Raw genomic sequence first — 17,867 nt, 5'->3', positions numbered from 1 at the left:
TTCTCGAACGGCCATCATGCTATGCAGGTGTACATGTAATAAACGCTTTCATTGCCCTGACACCTGTGCATCAGAATACATCACCTGAGGAGGAAGCTTTAACACTTGTCCTCTATTCTTATTATACCTTTATATTTCTTCATTTGTATTCTGCTTTGCAGGACGTCGTCCTGTGTAATTTTCTGCTCTTTGAATTTACATGTGTGAGTTTGAAACCTGGTTCGAGTAACATGGAATTGTTTCACGCTCAGGTTTTATTTGATTTATCTGTTTTGTTTGATTGCTTCTTGTTGGATGGCTGTAATGCTTTTTGGGGGATGAGTTTGCAATCTTTTAATATCCAGATGATCTCACTTCATGCTTTAAAAAAGTAACCATTGTTCACTTATAAACAGAATTTCCTGTCTAGGAAACAATTTAGATGAATAAGCAGTTGACTGCATTGAACGGTGGAGGCATGGTAGGCGTTCGGATTTTATAAAATTGTGTTCTGTTAATAAAGTTTTCCTGATTTGACTTATGACTCTTTATCTCAGCATTTAACCTCAACGTTAATGGACTTTCATTCCATAGTAAAAGCTAACTTTGGGGAGGAGAGGACAGGTAGGAGGATGTGGGCTTTGAACCCTGGCAGCTGCTTGGCTGCCTTAAGAGCTTTAGAGAGGCTAACTATAAGTAGTGGGTATAGGGGCGCCTGTGTGGCTCAGTTGGTGAGCATCCCACTCTTGATTTTGGCTCAGATCATGATCTCACTGTCATTGAGATTGGGAAAGAAAGAAAGGAAGAAAGAATATGTATGTATGTGTGTGTGTGTGTGTGTGTGTGTGTGTGTATATGTATATGTATATATATGCGTATACATACACATATGTGTATATATACATATGCATACATATACATATATATTTACATATATGGAATAAATATGTATACAGGGAATAAAGTTTTTTGCAAAACAGAAAGCAGATGTAAGCAAAAAGTTAATTATTTTAAAACAGGAAACTGGATCTGAACCCCCAAAATTAGAGCAACAGAAGTCAAGGGGGGGGGTTGGTGAGATGAAGTATAATAAGCTATCCCATCTGTCCTATGGAGAATTAGAAAAATATAGATTTACCTCCTAGTAACTTAAAGGGAACTACTTACCTGTATCAGTAAGATGAGGTTTGGCTGCATAAGAACAGCGCCCTCACCTGGTAGGATTTATGTAGCGTTGGTAGCACTCAATAAATGCATTGTTATTGCTGTTGTTTGTTATCATTCTAAAAAGTAAGCCGGATCCCTACACAACTTTCACACCCAATAAAATCCAGATGGCTCAAAGATAGAGTATCAAGAATGAAGCTGCAAAAGTGGTGGAGGTAAATATTGCTGGGAATTCTAATAATCTTGAGATGGGCAAGGCCATGTTAAGCCAGATGCAGGGGCTAGAACTGTAAAGAAAATAACGGATCATTTTCACTGTTTGAAAGCGAAGCCTTATACTGGGTTTCTTGCTGTGATACAGCGTATCTGTCCCTGAAAAGCTTGCATGGTCTGCAAAGTCGCGGGCCCCAAATGACAGTTCTGCGACTTTGTGACCGGAACGCTAAACCGTACAAAGCACGAAGGACACAACTGGTCGCAGGGCAAAGGCTGTGAGGCACGCAGAGGGCGGGGGCTCGGAGCCCCGCAGCTCCCCTGAAGGTGGGCACGGGAGGAAGAGCAGCCTCTGCAAGCCCAGAGCCACGCAAGGCTGGCGTGTGCCCCCTTGGGGATGGAGCCCTAGGTGTGGAGCGTATTTTACACTTCTTTAAGATAGGGCTGGAAGGGCTCCTGCCTGTGCAGTACAAGAGTGCCCTCCTCTTAGACAGGCATGTGAGCTCCCGGTAGAAAGGCCTGTTGCAGTACACAAGGCTGTGTGGACAAAGCAGGAACCATGAGTAGGTTTGCAAGACCAGTCACAAGCTGGGGAAGCGATTGCACTATATTTGATAGACAAAGGGTTCATCTAAGGCTCCTCTCTATATCGGTATTAAAGAAGAGATAAGCAAGAAAAAAGTATGTACGAGCATCCTGTAATGAATTACAAATGGGGGCACCCGGGTGGCTCAGTTGGTTAAGCGTCTGATTTTGGCTCAGGTGATGATCTCACAGTCCATGAGTTTGAGCGCTGACTCAGGCCTCTGCAGTGAGCATAGGTCTGTCTGCTTCAGACCCCCTGTCTCCCTCTGCCCCTCCATGGCTTCTGCTCTCTCTCTCTCTCTCTCTCTCTCAAAAATAAGCATAAAGGGGCGCCTGGGTGGCGCAGTCGGTTAAGCGTCCGACTTCAGCCAGGTCGCGATCTCGCGGTCCGTGAGTTCGAGCCCCGCATCGGGCTCTGGGCGGATGGCTCGGAGCCTGGAGCCTGTTTCCGATTCTGTGTCTCCCTCTCTCTCTGCCCCTCCCCCGTTCATGCTCTGTCTCTCTCTGTCCCAAAAAAAATAAATAAATGTTGGAAAAAAAAAAAATAAGCATAAAAAAAAATTACAAATGACCAATATGTCTGTGAAAAAATGTTGGATGTCACTAAGAACTAAATGCGAATGGCCAACAGGTACATGAAGAGGTGCTCAGCATCACTAGTCATCAGGGAAATGCAAATAAAACACAATGTGCTATCACCTCACACCTGTGAGAATGGCTGCGATCAGAAAGACGAGACAGTAAGGCTTGGCAAGGATGTGGAGAAAAGGGAACCCGTGTGCGCTGCTGGTGGGAGTGTAATTTGGGGTGGGTGCTATGGTTCTTTCATTGCAAAACTGTGAAATGCTCATGAATGGGGAATCTCGTCCCTGAATTGTGTCATGCGTTGAAAATGGGATACTGTGTAGCCCTTAAAAAGGAGGGGGATCCGAATTTATTGCCATGGAGCCGTGTCTGTGACATATTGAGAGCATCACCGGTGAATTTTCCAAGATCTCTTTCGTGGAGAGACATAAAACCAAAGGAGGGGGAAAAGAGATTTTTTTCAAAGTGGTTTTGGAATTAGAGACCATGTTGTCTTCCTCCTGCTCCTTGTAAATCGGTGGCAGGCCCACCTGTGACGTTCTCTTCCATCAGCCAGAGGGATCTCACCCATACCTGTTCCTTCAGAACGTTCCCCGAATCCAGCCGCTTCTCTCAGCAGCATTCCTGAGACACCTTCGATTCTTGCCTGGACTGTGGCAGTAGCACCTTGGCTTATCCCCAACGGGTAGCCCCTTCAACCTGTCCACATAGCAGCCAGAGAGACCTGTTTCATCCTTGAGTCAGACTGTGGCACTCTTGTGGAGGGGCTTCCCAGTGCGGCCAGGGTGAGATCAGACTTCCTGCCATGGCCTAAATGTTCTAGACGCTCTGGCCTCCCTCCCCTCACCTGCATGGCTCTCCCTGCCCTGGCTCCGGCCATGCAGGATGCCTCTGGTTTTTCTTTATATTTACTCTTCCCTGTGCTTGGAACACTGTTCCCCCTAGATCTTTATTCCAGTTTCTGCCCCGATGACCCTTCCCCAGAAATGAACAAATCATTGTTATTCGTGGCTTTATAATATTTCATTCAGTTGGTATGATTTACTTAAATGCTGCTAGACACGAAGGTTGTATTTGGCAATGCAGTGACTTTTTTTTTTAATTTTTAAAATTAAGAAATTTTTTTTTTCAACGTTTATTTATTTTTGGGACAGAGAGAGACAGAGCATGAACGGGGGAGGGGCAGAGAGAGAGGGAGACACAGAATCGGAAACAGGCTCCAGGCTCTGAGCCATCAGCCCAGAGCCTGACACGGGGCTCGAACTCCGGGACCGTGAGATCGTGACTGGCTGAAGTCGGACACTTAACCGACTGCGCCACCCAGGCGCCCCTAAAATTAAGAAATTTTTAATTCAAGTATAATTAACTCAGAGTTATATTAGTTTCAGGTGTACAGTATAATGATTCAATTCTAGGGCGCCTGAGTGGCTCAGTCAGTAAGCATCTGACTTCAGCTCAGGTCATGATCTCACGGTTCATGAGCTCGAGTCCCACGTCAGGTGAACTGGAGCCCTGCTTTGGATGAGCTTGAGCCTTGTTTCTCTCCCTCTCTCTCTCTGTCCCTCCTAGGATTCTCTCTCTCTCTCTCTCTCTCTCTCTCTCTCTCTCTCTCTCTCTCTCTGTGCTCCTCCTGGGATTCTCTGTCTCTGCCCCTCACTCACTTGTGCCCCCCCAAAACAAACAAAAAAGAATTCTGTAAATTTCTCATCAAGGTAAGTGTACTGTTAATCCCCTTTATCCATTTTATCCATGCCTGCACCCACTGCCTCTGTGGCAGTTTGTTCCTGAATTTAAGAATCTGTTTTTTTTTTTTTGTTTTTTGTTTTTTGTTTTTTTTTTGCAACGAACATCTTTTAAAAAGTGCATTGAAGATGTGACTGTTAACATATAGGAATGTGCAGAAATAATTTACAGGTACTTAATGACTCCCATTTGTATTTGATAAGCTTTCTTTTTTTTTTTTTTAATGTTTATTTATTTTGAGAGAGACAGGAATAGAGAACAAGCAGGGGAGAAGCAGAGAGAGGGGGTGGGGAGAGAGAATCCCAAGCAGGCTCCACTCTGTCAGCACAGAGCCTGACACAGGGCTCGAACCCACAAACCGTGAGATCATGACCTGAGCTGAAATCAAGAGTCAGACGCTTAACTGACTGAGCCACCCAGGCACCTGAAGCTTTCATTGTTTTAATTTCAGATCTCATAAATAGTTGGCCCAAGCAGCTATTGTCATTGTTCAAGCAACGGTGATTTTTTTTTCAAGCTTTTATTTAAATTCTAGTTAGGTAACACATAGTGTAATATTGGTTTTAGGAGTAGAATTTGGTGATTCATCACATGCATACAATACCCAGTGCTCATCACAAGTGCCTTCCTTAATACCCATCCCCCATCTAGCCCCCTCTCACCTCCCTCCATCAACCCTCAATTTGTTCTCTGTGGTTAAGAGTCTCTTATGTTTTCTCTTCCCCTCTTTTCCCCCCTTCCCATATGTTCATCTGTTTTGTTTCTTAAATTCTGCATATGAGTGAAATCATATGGTATTTGTCTTGTTCCGATTATCTTTCTCTTATTTGGCTTAGAATAATATACTCTAGTTCCATCTACGTCATTGCAAATGGTAAGATTTCATTCTTTTTGATGGCTGAGTGATATTCCGTTGTGTATATATAAAACACATCTTCTTTATCCATTTATCAGTTGATGGACACTTGGGCTGTTTCCACAGTTTGACTGTTGTCAATAATGATGCTGTAAACATCAGGGTACATGTACCTCTTTGATTCTGTATTTTTGTATTCTCTGGGTAAATACTTAGTAATGCAGTTGCTGGATCATGGGTTGGTCTGTTTTTAACTTTTTGAGGAAACTCCATTCTGTTTTTCAGAGTGGCTGCACCAGTCTGCATTCCCACTGACAGTGCAAGAGGTTCGCCTTTCTCTGCATCCTCAGCAACATCTGTTGTTTCCTGTGTTGTTCATGTTAGCCATTCTGACAGGTGTGAGGTGTTGTCTCATCACGGTTTTGATTTGTGTTTCCCTGATCATCCTGATGATGAGCGATGTTGAGCATCTTTTCATGTGTCTGTTAGCCATCAGGATGTCTTCTTTGGAAAAGTGTCTGTTCATGTCTTCTGCCCATTTCTTCACTGGATTATTTGTTTTTTTGGGTGTTGAGTTGGCTAAGTTCTTTATAGATATTGGGTATTAATTCTTTATCCGATATGTCGTTTGCAAAGATCTTCTCCCATTCCATAGGCTGCCTTTTAGTTTTGTTGATTGTTTCCTTTGTAGGAGCTTGTTATTTTGATGAGGTCCCAGCAGTTCATTTTTGCTTTTGTTTTCCTTGCCTTCAACAATGTGTCTAGCAAGAAGTTGCTGCGGCTGCGGTCAAAGAGGTTGCTGCTTGTTTCCTCCTCTAGGATTTTGATGGTTTCCTGTCTCACATTTAGGTCTTTCATCCATTTTGAATTTGTCTTTGTGTATGGTGTAAGAAAGTGGTCCGGTTTCCTTCTTCTGCATGTTGCCATCCAGTTTTCCCAACACAGTTTGTTGAAGGGAATGTTGTTTTTCCATTGCATATTCTTTCCTGCTTTGTTGAAGATTAGTTGGCCATGTCATTGTGGCTCCATTTCTGGGTTTTCTATTCTGTTCCATTGACCTGTATGCCTGTTTTTGTGCCAGTACCTTATTGTCTTAATGATTACGGCTTTGTAATATAGCTTGAAGTCCAGAATTGTGATGCCTCCCAGTGTCTTCTTTTCTTTCCCAAAAGAAAAACTTTTCTTTTCTTTTTCAGGATTGGTTGGACTATTGGTGGTCTTCTGTGGTTGCATACAAATTTTAGGATTGTTTGTTCTACCTCTGTGAAAAATGCTCATGGTATTTTGATGGAGACTGCCGTAAAATGTGTAGCTTGCTTTGGGTAGTATTGACATTTTAACAATGTTCTTTCAATCCATGAGCATGGAATTTTTTCCATTTTCTTTGTGTCCTCTTCAACTTCTTTCAAAAGTGTTCTCTAGTTTTCAGACTACAGATCTTTTACCTCTTTGCTTAGGTTTATTGCTAGGTATCTTATGGTTTTTGGTGCAGTTGTAAATGGGATCGATTCCCTGATTTCTTTTTCCGCTGCTTCATTATCGATATATCGAACTGCTGCAGATTTCTGTACAGTGATTTTATATCCTGCGATTTTGCTGATTTCATGTAGTCTAGCAGTGTTTTGGTGCAGTCTTTGGGGTTTTCTACACAGAGTATTGCGTCGTTTGCAAACAGTGAAAGTTTGACTTCCTCCAAGCAAGGACAGTTTATGACAGCTTCGTGGAGCTATAGTTTCCACAACCATAAAATGTCCCCGTTGTAATCACACAATTTACTGATACTTCGTAGTTGATTTACAGAGTTGCAGTACTCCCCGAGTACCTACTCCGTCTCTCATTCCCGTCTTCAGTGTGTAAGGGTTCCCGTTTCTTCACATCCTCCCTGACTCCTGCCGTTGTCTCTTTTATTATAGTCATCCTAGTGATTGTGTAGTCGTGTGGCATTGTGGCTTTTCGGCAGGGACACTTTTGTTATTAGGAGTTTTTTTTTTTATTGTATTAAAATGCATATAATATTTCCCATGTAGCCATCTTGAAAGTGCGTAATTCAGTGGCATTTGGAGTATTCAGATGTGCGTAAGCACCATCCATTTCCAGCACATTTCATCACCCCCGAAGGGGACTTCCTACCCATTAGCGCTCACTTCTGTTCCTCCCTCCTCCTTGCCTCTGGCAACTACCCATCTGATGTGCTTTCTATCCCTATGGATTTATGCATTCTGGATATTTCACATAAATGGAATCCTACGATACGTGGTCTTTTGTGAGTGGTTTCTTTCACTTAGCACGATGTTTTCGGTGTTCATTCACCTAGTAGCATGTATCAGTGCTTCATTCCTTTTTGTCCTTTTTTAATGTTTTGTTTATTTTTGCGGGAGAGAGAGTGCAAATGGGGGAGGGCAGAAAGGAAGACACAGGATCCGCAGCAGGCTCCAGGCTCTGAGCTGTCAGCACAGAGCCCCACACGGGGCTCAGGGCTCAAACTCACAAACTGTGAGATCTTGACCTGAGCTGAAGCTGGACGCTTAACTGACTGAGTCCCCCAGGCGCCCCGGTACTTAATTCCTTTTTAAGGCTGAATAACATTGCACTGTATGGATATACCGCCTTTTCTTTTTGTCAGTTCACGCATTGGTCATTGGTCATTAGATTGTTTCTACCTTTTGAGCCCTAGGAAGAGTGTTAGTGTGAGCATTTGTATACAAGGTTTTGTTTGAATACCCGCTTTCACTCCTTTTGGCTGTAAACCCAGGAGTGGAATTGCAGGGTCACATGGTGATTCTGTGTTTACCTTATTGAGGACCTGCCAGCCTGTTCTCTAGAAGGGACACCTCGTGTGTGACAGAGGGTGATACCACTGCTTACGCTGGAACAACAGGCACGAACTGGGGCTGTTTGGGGCAAGACAAGACGCATGGGCGTCCGTGCCCAGCCCGGCCCCTCCACCTCCTCTGTTCCCTTCCCTCCTGGTGTTAGCCACCACCTGCCGGTGTGCTTGGTTCTCTTGAATATTCTTAAATGTCTATTCCGTGTGTATCTTTTCTTGCCCCTGGGGTGTTGAAGTCCCAAGTCAGAGAGAGAAAAGAAAATCCCTAATGCAGTGACCATCCTTTATTTCTTTAAAAAAAAAAATAGGGGTAAAATATACACAACACAGAGTTTATCATTTTAACCATTTCTAACTGTACTGTTTTGCAGTGTTAAGCACACTCACGATGCTGAGTAAGTATCACCTTCATGCATCTCCAGAACTTTTTCCTTTTCCCCAGCTGAAACTATGTTCCCTTTAAAAGCTAACCCCTGTTCCCCTCTCCCTCCAGCCTCGGGCAACTACCATTCTACCTTCTGTCTCCATGAATTTGCTACCCTGGCTCTGAGCTGTCGGGACCTCATGTGAGAGGAAGCATATGACGTTTGTCCTTTTCTGACTGGCTTATTTCACTTAATGTAACGTCTTTGGGGTTCATCCATGTTGTAGCCTGTGTCAGAATTTCCTTCCTCTTTAAGGCTGAGTGATACTCCACCGTGTGAATAGACCACGTTTTGGCATCCGTTCATTGATCGATGGCCACTTGGTTGCTTCTCCCTTTTAGCTGTTTGTGAATAATGCCGTTAGGAGCGTGGATGTACAAATAGGTATTGAGGTCCCTGCATTTGCTTCTGGATATATATCCAGATTTGGAATAGTTGGGTCATAAGGTAGTTCTGTGTTTAACTTTTTTGAGGAAGCTGGTTATGTATGTTTTTATCAGATGCACTGTAAACATGCTTGTATATTTTGTACTTTAGATGTTTTGGATTCCTTTCTTAGATTTAACCCTGTATGTGAGAGTACTGGTTTAAGGGCCACGACCAATTTTTGGTTCTCCAGACGTGCTGTCACGCTGTTTGTGCAGCTGTGAACACTTTAATTACGATCACACGGACACTGGCTATTTTCATGTAAAATCCACCCCCCCCCCCCCCGATAACTTAATAATGATACAATCTATACTTTGAAGAGAAACTATCAAGAAAATCGGAAAACCAAAGTATTTTTATTCTATTTGTCTCTTACTAAAACAAATTGCTTTTTTTTTTTTTCAACGTTTATTTATTTTCGGGACAGAGAGAGACAGAGCATGAATGGGGGAGGGGCAGAGAGAGAGCGAGACACAGAATCGGAAACAGGCTCCAGGCTCCGAGCCATCAGCCCAGAGCCCGACGCGGGGCTCGAACTCACGGACCGCGAGATCGTGACCTGGCTGAAGTCGGACGCTTAACCGACTGTGCCACCCAGGCGCCCCAAATTGCTTTTCTTTTTGAGTTTATTTATTTTGAAGGGACCTAGTGCAAGTTGGGGAGGGGCAGAGGGAGAGAATCCCAAGCAGGTTTCTCTCTGCCAGTGCAGAGCCTGACACGGGGCTTGAACCTCTCAAACCGTGAGATCATGAGCTGCGCTGAAACCCAGAGTCGGTTGCTTAAGTGACTGAGCCACCCAGGCGCTCCTAAAACGTATTCTAACGGGTAGTAACACTTCCTGTTTTTTGTGCAGGTTTGACTTTGGGCTGGATTTATACGCATTAGTTTTTCCTTTTAAAATATCCATACAGTTCAAGCTGTATGTCTTACTATTAGAATCAGTCCAACCTGTAATGTACTGTCCTCTGCCTGTCTAGGTCTCTATACAAAGCCCACGGGAGGCACTATTCCTGAAAAACTGGATTTGGTCTTGCCATTTGGGGGCCTGCGTAGCAGGCTCCTTCCTTGACTTTGCCCTGCCTCTTGCCCTCTCTCGTTGCACCACAACCTGGCGTGTTCCGGCGGACAGTGCCAGGTCAGTTGCACGTGACTGCACTTGAGCGTCATGTCACAGACCCTACTTGGACACGGCCATCGGGCGGATCGGCCGTCTCTGCCGCAGCGTTCCTGCTGGGGTAGGGATCATCCGAGCTGGTGTTCGTGTGTGGTTATGTGAGAGCTCAGAACCTGACACCTAGTCTCTGTGGAACTGACCCCATGTGATTGTTGATCCTTTTTCTTAGAAAGAGTTGCTTCTGGTGGCACTTAAGGCCACAGCCACTGCTGTTTCTTTCTGTAGTTTTGTTGGCCGTTTCTTTCCCATTCCATGGGGGTTTCTCTGTGTGGCCCTGCCTGTCCTGGAGACCCCCTCTGCTGCCCACAGCGAGGGAGCTGGCCCTTAGTGGGGCGAGGCGGAAGAGGAGGAGAAAGAAGGGTTGTGCCTGTCTCTTTGGGGCTAGAATGTGAGCCGAGGCGCTGTGTGGGGACAGGAGGGCCTTGTGTCTGGTCCCTCCACTGCTTAGCCGTGAGACTCCCCCTCCCCCCACCCCTTCCCCTGTGTAAGGGGAAGGGGTGGCTGAGGACGGGCTCCCTGGGAGCTCACACCCGTTCTCGTGAGCGGTGTCAAAACGGTCTTGCGTGGAAGTAGGCGCAGATCAGAGGTGTGGGAAGGACGGAGCCCACAGAGAAGCCCGTTTGCCCTTGTGTTCTGTTTGCACGTTGAGCCACGCGCCTTACTTACTGGTGTTGTTTTTAAAGAAGGCAAATTTAGTTAATGAAAACCACCAGAGGCTGCCAACTCTCAAATGTTGGTGTGCAAGAACCGGTCGGAGGTACTTGACATAAAAGCCAGTTCCTGGTACAGAAGGTCTGGGGTGGCACCTCGGGAGCCACCTGAAGACCCCCTCGTAGAGAAGCCCGCCCGTTGGTAGTGTCACCCCCAGGTACGGTTTTCCGGAGGGTTCCTCAGCACAGGTCAGTGAAGGAAGGGAAAGGCTTGCTTGCAGATTCCTTCCCTAGAGGATCTTCACCAGGACCCGCCAGACTGGGAATGAGCCATGTGTGAATTAGGGTTGGGAGGAAGTGGGCTGGGGTGTGGGGTCCAGCTCGGCCCCTTACGAGCAGAGTCACTTAGGCTCCTCACATCACCTCTGAGACTTGGGTTTCCTCATTTGTAAAATGTGTTCTTCATCCTCACCGTGCCTGCTGGTCGGTGAGGGTGGATGACGTTCAGGAATAGGTCCACATGCTTTGGGTCATTCCGCAAATGTTTATTGAGTGCTTACTGTTTACCAGGCAGGGTGCCGTGTAAACTGTAGGGCACACATCAGCATCCAAGATGGCACTGTCGCTTTCCGAGGCTTCTCACGTGCTCGGCCGTGTACCAGTCTGGGGTCTGTTGCCAGTTGCTCAGTGACATTTGGGCGCCTCCTCAGCCTCTCTGAGTACAGTCCCGTCTTCTGTTAGCTGAGATGGTTGAGCCAGTGGTTTTTAGCTCCGGTGGTCCCTTTGTAGACCAGTGGTCCCTTTGTAGGTTGTGAAATCACAACTTTTGTGGTGTAGACCGTAACTCCTAACACAGTTCCCCGAAGATGCATAGGTAAGGCTCTCAACCGTGTAACCCTATAATGGGAATTTTCTAGAAAGACACCAGTTACAAAGTATCAAGTGTCTCTGGCACTAGTATGGCGTGTGTGTAAGTCTTTGAGTCTGCACCCTTTCATCTTAATAATTTCAAGAAAAATGAATTGTTTCCAAGTCTGTACAAGTGGTTTGCAAGTGGCCAAGTAGGAGAGGGGTCTTGTCTCTTGCCGTCTTGCAAACATTGCTGCAGGTTTACCATCACTGCTAAACTTAATGGGTGGTAAGAAGCTTGCTTCCTCAAGCACAGCCCTGGGGTCACACTGTTCAGCCACCGTCCTTGTGGCCAAGTGGAAACTTGGTGGGTAAAGAAATGGAGTGGGGTTGGGGGTGGGGCGGAATAGAAAACAGATGGGTAGAATAGGGCCAGTTTTTATGAGTTAAGGTTCCTTTACTTTTCTTTGCCACCTTTAATGTAGCCTAGAACATTCTCCCGAGGCGTAGCGTTGAGGCATCATGGGAAATCCCAGAGCACAAACAGGAGGAACACACACATGCTTAATTTGACCCTCAGGTGTTTATAAATTTTTATTTTTTGAGAGACAGAGGGTACAAGTGAGCAAGGGGCAGAGAGAGAGAGGGAGAGAGAATCCCACAGGGGGCATTGGGGGGTGGGGTGGGGAGAGAAGGGGAGGGGGAGGGGGAGGAGGAGGAGAAAAGAGAGAGAGAGAGAGAGAGAGAGAGAGAGAGAGAGAGAGAGAGAAGTAGAGTTCACCTGATGCGGAGCTCAAGCTCACCAACTGTGAGCTCATGACCTGAGCTGAAGTCAGTTGTGTAACTGACGAGCCACCCGGGTGCCCCGGGTGTTTACAAAATTCTGAGTGAGTGTCCGACTTTTAAAAATCAAGAAATCTCCTGTAAAAATGCAGGTTGAGGAATCAGCATAACCAGGGCCACGAGCACCTCGTGGCTGGAGCAGGATGTGCTCTACGCAGTTCTTGGTCTGGCTGCTCACATACGTGTGGGCAGGAATAGAGCTTTTCTGCAACGCCACGCCTTTGTTCCATGGATGCAGAAATGGAGCTCCCGACGGAGGAAGATGGGGCTTGCCGGGGTGACGGGAGAAGTTGGGGACAGAGCCAGGCCCGGCATCCCCCCCTCCAAGCTCCTGGAACAGTGCTCCTGCTGTACCTGGGCCTCATGCACCTTCCAGCAGGGGGCAGTCATGCTGCTGGTGTGCCTCACCATCTGTCTCTTCCCTGACTTTCCCCCTGCCCCTCCCTTCCCTGACTGTGCCAGTTTGTTCTCAGAAAGCCTTCCTCTTTGTCCAGCACGGTTCCCTTTCTCCTTTTGTTCTTTCTACTCCCCCTGCTGTTGCCCCAGGATCTCCTGGAGCCTGGGTGAGTGTTTAGGACGCTTCTCCCCTACATTTGTGCACTTTCCTGCTCTCCTGGGCCCAGAGCCCTCCAGCTCTGGCCTGCAGACAGGAGGCCCCAGAAACCCCTACGGAGCCACCGCACCCCATCTGGGGGTGGCCACCGCTCAGAGCATGTAACTGCGTGGTCCTGGATATGTCGATTTCTTCTGAGAGGCCAGGGAGCTGTGTCTTTACATGAGACTCCCTGGTTTTTAAACGTCAGACACTAATTTAGAGCTGCCTCCTCTGCTGTAAAATGTTACACGCGCCTGGCAAGTTCTGTGAAGACTGCCGTGCCACCTGTGTATCAGAGGGGCCTCTTCTAGCCCCTCTGTGGGAGGGAGGATCTGGCCCCAGTCGGGTGTCGAGTGGACGTAGCTGCACTTTTAGCCCCGGAACTTCCGGATGCCTCGCAGGCTCCAGCACCGTGTCTCAGCTCCCAGAGAGCCCTAAATGTACCTCGGGTCGGGGGACCCACTCTAAAACGTATGCCTTGGAGAAGGCCTCTGAAGGGTTCTACCGGCAAACAGGTGAAGAGATCTGTTGTGGTTTGCTCCCCAAGTGTTGCCGTAAGAATAGGGGGCCTTGGATTGAATAGGTGTTTGCTGCGTGATCGAGGGGACATTCACCTCCCAGCGGGGCTTACCTCTGTGCTGAACAGAAACCTAGGGGGATGCCAGGAGGGGCCTGACAGCACTTGGCACTACGCGACTCCACCTCCTCTGTGCCGAAGGCTGGGCCTTGGTCCATCCCGGGGACATGGGGCTGCCAGACTAGCCCTCCTCCCTGTTGGTGATTCGTCCTCGCCTTTGTCCCCGTTATTTATGGAGCGCTCAGTGAGCACTTACTCTTGCCCAGCTGGCTGTAAAGGTGGCTAATTCAGTTCTTTCTCCTGAGGGGCTTACAGTTAGTGAAGAGGGGATTACAGAAAACACTCATAACATCGCAGGGAAATAGTCGATGTGCTACATACATAGCCACGGGACAGAAGTCAAGGAAAGCTTGAAATACAAGGTGACATTTGAGTGGTATTTTGAGATGGAGTTTGCTGGGCAGTGAAGGGCATTCTAGGCAGCTAGGACAGCTGGTGTCAAAATCAAGATTTGTGAAAAACCGTGCTTAGCAAATGTTGAGAAGTTGGTGTGGCTTAACTGAAGGGGTACTGGAGAAAAGGGCAGAGACTGCACTTGATGAGAAAGGCCGTTTTAGTAGAGACTAAGGTAATAGTGGCTTCAACAAGGTCGACATTTCCTTCTTCCCCTCTTACAAGCCCCAGGGGCAGATTGGACCCCACCAGGTGGTCCCAGGCACCCTGGGTTGCCCTGCTGTTGCCTTTAACTTGTGTGGCTGAAGGTGGTTTCAGCACCAGCCCCCTCTCTGCATCCCACAGCTGGAGAAGGCGAGGCTCGGGAGCTCTGTGAGCATCCTGATAACCGGGCACAGGGACATACCGTACTGCAAGGAGAGATGGGAAATGTAGTTTTTAGCCGGGTAGCCACGTGCCCAGCCACACCTTGGGAATTACGTTACCAAAAGGAAGAAGTAGAAATTGGGTTTTGGGAAACCTCTGTCCCCACAGCTTCTTAGGAAGGCGGGTGTGGGCTGAATCATGAAGTACTTTATAGGGAGCTGGGAGGTTTTTTTTTTTTTTTCCTTTTTTTAAGTTTATTTATTTTGAGAGAGAGGGAGAGAGAGCATGAGCAGGGGAGGGAGGGGCAGAGAGAGAGAGAGAGGGAGAGAGAGAATCCCAAGAAGGTTCCACACTGCCAGCATGAAGCCCCATGCGGGGCTTGAACTCACAAATCGTGAGATCGAGACCTGAGTCGAAATCAAGAGGTGGATGCTTAACTGACTGAGCCACCCAGGTGCCCCCGAGGAGCTGGGAGGTTTCTAAAGCAGGGCAGTGCCATGTTTTAAAAACGTCTTTCCACAGATGGGTCCAGGGGAGGTGTGGCTGGCAACCATAGAGCTGTTGTAGTAACTGGAGAGTGGAGAGATAGGAAGGGCTCAGTGCACCCTGACAGCCGGGGTGAGCCTGGCCTTTCGAAGGTTTTACATGCTGGGGCTCGGTGGGTTCTGGGCTGTGGTTGCTGCACACTTGCCAGAAGCCAGGGACCTGTTGGGGTCTGAGTTAAAACATGTTATCCGAGAACACGTTTTAATGTTAATGATGTGGGTTGGAGCTTTGGAGAAATGATGACCGTTAGGAGCATAAAGGGGTCCTTTCCTCTAGGTTTGGCCAACAGTGTTCTTTTATACCTTGAGCTTGAGTCAGTAAGCCCCAAGAGAGGGGGCAGGGCCATCCTTCTCAGGCCCCTGATCCTTCATGGTCCCGCAGACAAGTTACTTTACTTCTCCGTTCTGCTTCCCGTGCTCTGGAAGGAACATTCTGACATCTCCCTAATTTGTCAGTGTGTTTAATTGAACATCCCGACCATACTTACGAAGTTGTCTCCCTGTTTAGAGCAAAAACTTCCCGATCAGAATATGCTGGGAAATCGTCAGCGTTTCTCATGTGCCTGCCTGGGAGATGGGCTGCAGAGGGCAGAGGGAGGGGCACGGCTTTCAGTCGGACAGCTGAGGCTTCTCGAACGGGATCTGCCACTTACCTGTGTGGCCTTGACCAACAAGATATTCCATAGCCCCTGTGAATCTCAGCTTCTGCATCTATAAACCAGAGCCAATATTATGTGTGTCCCAGATTTCTTGGAGGGTCAGGGAGTGCCCTGAAGGCAGCTGGCTTGGGCCTGCCACAGTGCAGAATTCCTGGGGAATTCTCGGAGGCTCTCTTACTATGTTTACTCAACCTCAGGCCTTGGTACGTCTTCTCCATGCGGCAAATGTGGTGTCCCCTCCATTGGAGGTCCCCAGGGCTTATGGTCTCTATAATCCTTCCCTATGCTCTGATTCTCTGGGCCGTCCAGGCAGCTGAAAACTTGCCGTGTTTATATGACTGGTCACATTATGGCAAAATCAAATACACAGAGTTTTTTAAAAAGACGTTTTCGCACACTCTCGCTTTTTGATACTTTTATCTCGCTGGCCATCATGTGCTTCTAGGAAAATGATGTCTCTTGGGCATAAGGACCCACATTGTAAATAGGTTGACCTTCAGCCCTGGAAATGTGGAAGGACAGGTCAAGGCTCAGAGTTGGAGCAGCTGCCAACATGCTCAGAAGTGACATGTTATTCTTAGAAGGGATTTTTGTTTAAGATTGTTGCCTTCCCCACCACCCAAAGCAGTGACGCTGGAAGATTCTAGCCTGTTGTGAGGGTGAGTCACTCAGGAATGTGTTGGTCTCCTGCCTCTCTCCCTAGGCATAGGCTGGCCCGGTCCTTTGTGGAGCCAATCCATGTTCAGTTGAGAGATGCCACCAGCTGGGCGTCAGCCCTCCTTGACCCCACGTCCCCTTTTCACAAGGCTGCCATTTTGTAGCCATGAGGCCTGTCCTCAAGACGAACATTGTGGGAACTTACTCTTCACCTGATTGTGAGAGAAGGAAATATTCACTTAATTATGGGCCCATCTTGAGCCTCTTGGTGGCGTTTTGTTCTTGGCGGGAGGTGGGAAGAAATAGGACACGTCTGTCTTGAGGTTGGGCTGTGGGCTCTGTCCCCGGGGAGGAGGTAACTTCTGTTCGCGGCAGAGCGGCTCCGGTCTGGTTTTCACTGGCTGCTATGCCAAGAGCACTTACAGTGGCATTTCCCACGTTAGGCAGAGAAATCAAATGTTCAGATTCTGTCCCCACCCCCACCCCCACCTGCCAGTCCCAGAAGCTCCAAGTAAAATTCTAAATGTCTTCACTTTGTATTTATTTTCTTCTCTTTCGTCGGTGCTCGAAAAACCACACTGACTTCCTGAATCGAAATGCTCTGCAAAGAAGCTTTGCAAATTAAATTGAGCAAGAAGAGGGTGTGTGGGGCGGTAGGAGGTAGAGGGAGTCTGACAGGTCTCAGTGGGCTCCTGCCCAAAGGGAAACACTGGGTCACTGAACGCTCTCTTTACCTGTGCTTCTGTGTTTTTTTTTTTCCCCCCTGCTGTGTGGCCTTAGACCCGAAGGACACAGGAATGTAGGTAAGTCTCTGGCATAGCTATACTTCTGGGCACAGATGTCACACCCTGCTGGAGTGTGAGTGGCCATGTGGCCACAGCCCCGCCGCTGCCTTTGCCTTGGTTCAGCCCGGAGAGGAGCAAAGGGACCGGTCTTCCCTGCTGTGCGGGCTTTGGTCTCCAGCAAACCCCTGCCCGGGGCCCTTCCTGCTCCCCCCGCCCCCCGCCCCCAAGCTTGCCGCACCCCGGGGCCAGCACCCCGGGACCCACACTGTTTGCTCCACTCATTTCCTCTGTGTGTGTTGAGGCCGGACCTTCCTCCTTTCCTTCGATGCCTCCTTCCACGTCCTCGGGCATGACTCATAACTGTGATCTCTTGTCAGCACCTCTTGCTTACTTCCCCTCGCTGTCGTGTGGTTTCGTTGATCTCCAGAGGGTTTTCTTCTCCTCCCTGCACTTCGGAGAGGGACAGGGGACGGGAGATTGAATCCTCTGCTCTGCCCTCCACCTTGACCCAGTCCCCCACCTGTGTTTACTACTGCAAGGCAAGACCATTGTGCAATAACCTTCTGGAGAATTGCTCTTATTCTATTCTTATCTTTTGAGTGGTTTTTCTCTTGGAAGGCTCATTCCTAGAGCAAGAGACCGAGTTAACTCTCTTCTTTTGTCCAGCCATGAGCACCGTAGGTGCTTCGGTTTATTTATGGGTTGACAAGACCACCACTGCTTACACCTGCCATTTACCATCGTGGGTCCCAGTCAGTATATGACTGATGTCAGAATCAGCTGAGAGATAATCAGCACTCACCCATTAGCATTTATTATTTTTTAAAGTTATTTTTTTATTTTGAGAGAGAGTGTGTGTGCTTGTGGGAGGGGCAGAGAGAGAGAGAGAGAGAGAGAGAGAGAGA

At 47.7% G+C, this 17,867-nt stretch overlaps 1 protein-coding gene across 8 annotated transcripts in view; it reads left to right on the top strand.

Annotated features, from left to right (window-relative positions):
- Nucleotides 1–17,867, top strand: part of TRAK1 (trafficking kinesin protein 1) — a 193,604-nt gene that overhangs the window by 84,132 nt on the left and 91,605 nt on the right. Inside the window, exon 1 of one of the 8 annotated variants that reach the window (XM_043595659.1) lies at nucleotides 16,875–16,980. The exons of the other annotated variants lie outside the window; for them this stretch is intronic. The gene's annotated coding sequence lies outside the window, so the exon portion shown is untranslated. Of the gene's footprint in view, nucleotides 1–16,874; nucleotides 16,981–17,867 lie in introns of those variants that run through there. 8 annotated transcript variants of the gene reach the window in all.

Source organism: Prionailurus bengalensis, chromosome C2, assembly GCF_016509475.1.
Source record: "Prionailurus bengalensis isolate Pbe53 chromosome C2, Fcat_Pben_1.1_paternal_pri, whole genome shotgun sequence".
In the NCBI taxonomy this organism is placed as follows: Eukaryota; Metazoa; Chordata; class Mammalia; order Carnivora; family Felidae; genus Prionailurus; species Prionailurus bengalensis.
Note: the sequence above shows the minus strand (reverse complement) of the source record. Positions and strands in the feature narration are given on the sequence as shown.